This window comes from Phaethon lepturus, unplaced genomic scaffold (assembly GCF_000687285.1).
Source record: "Phaethon lepturus isolate BGI_N335 unplaced genomic scaffold, ASM68728v1 scaffold24786, whole genome shotgun sequence".
In the NCBI taxonomy this organism is placed as follows: domain Eukaryota; kingdom Metazoa; phylum Chordata; class Aves; order Phaethontiformes; family Phaethontidae; genus Phaethon; species Phaethon lepturus.
The window spans coordinates 6690-7036 of record NW_010545941.1 but is presented as its reverse complement, the minus strand read 5'-3'; the positions used below and the strand labels follow the sequence as shown (position 1 = coordinate 7036).

The following is a 347-nucleotide window of genomic DNA, read 5'->3' as shown; positions in this document are numbered from 1 at the left end:
CGCCGCCAGGCGCAGCCCCCACGCCGCAGCCTGCACCGGGGCAGGAGCTGCCCTTCCTCTTCCAGAGGCACTCGGATGTGGGGCGAGAAAGCCGGTGGCATGGGGAGGCAACCAGGACAGCCTCCCGGCACATGGAGCCAGATGAGATGCCGAGTAGCCGGCCTGGTGTGGGTGTGGGGGACAAAATACCCGGTGCTGCATTAATGGGGTGGGGATGCCCAGTACGGCGGGTTAATGCGGTTGCAGCGGGGTTTGGCACGTCATGCAGCCGCACCGTTTACCTGTCAACCTGGTAAACACTGACCCTCGCTTTGCGGATGGGCGCCGGGGCTGGGCTGGGAGGGCTT

General features: G+C 66.0%; 1 protein-coding gene across 1 annotated transcript in view; it reads right to left on the bottom strand.

Moving 5' to 3' along the window:
* CNNM4 (cyclin and CBS domain divalent metal cation transport mediator 4) overlaps positions 1-347 on the bottom strand; it is a gene marked incomplete at its 5' end in the record, with an annotated part of 8593 nt that overhangs the window by 1565 nt on the left and 6681 nt on the right. The window lies entirely within an intron of this gene.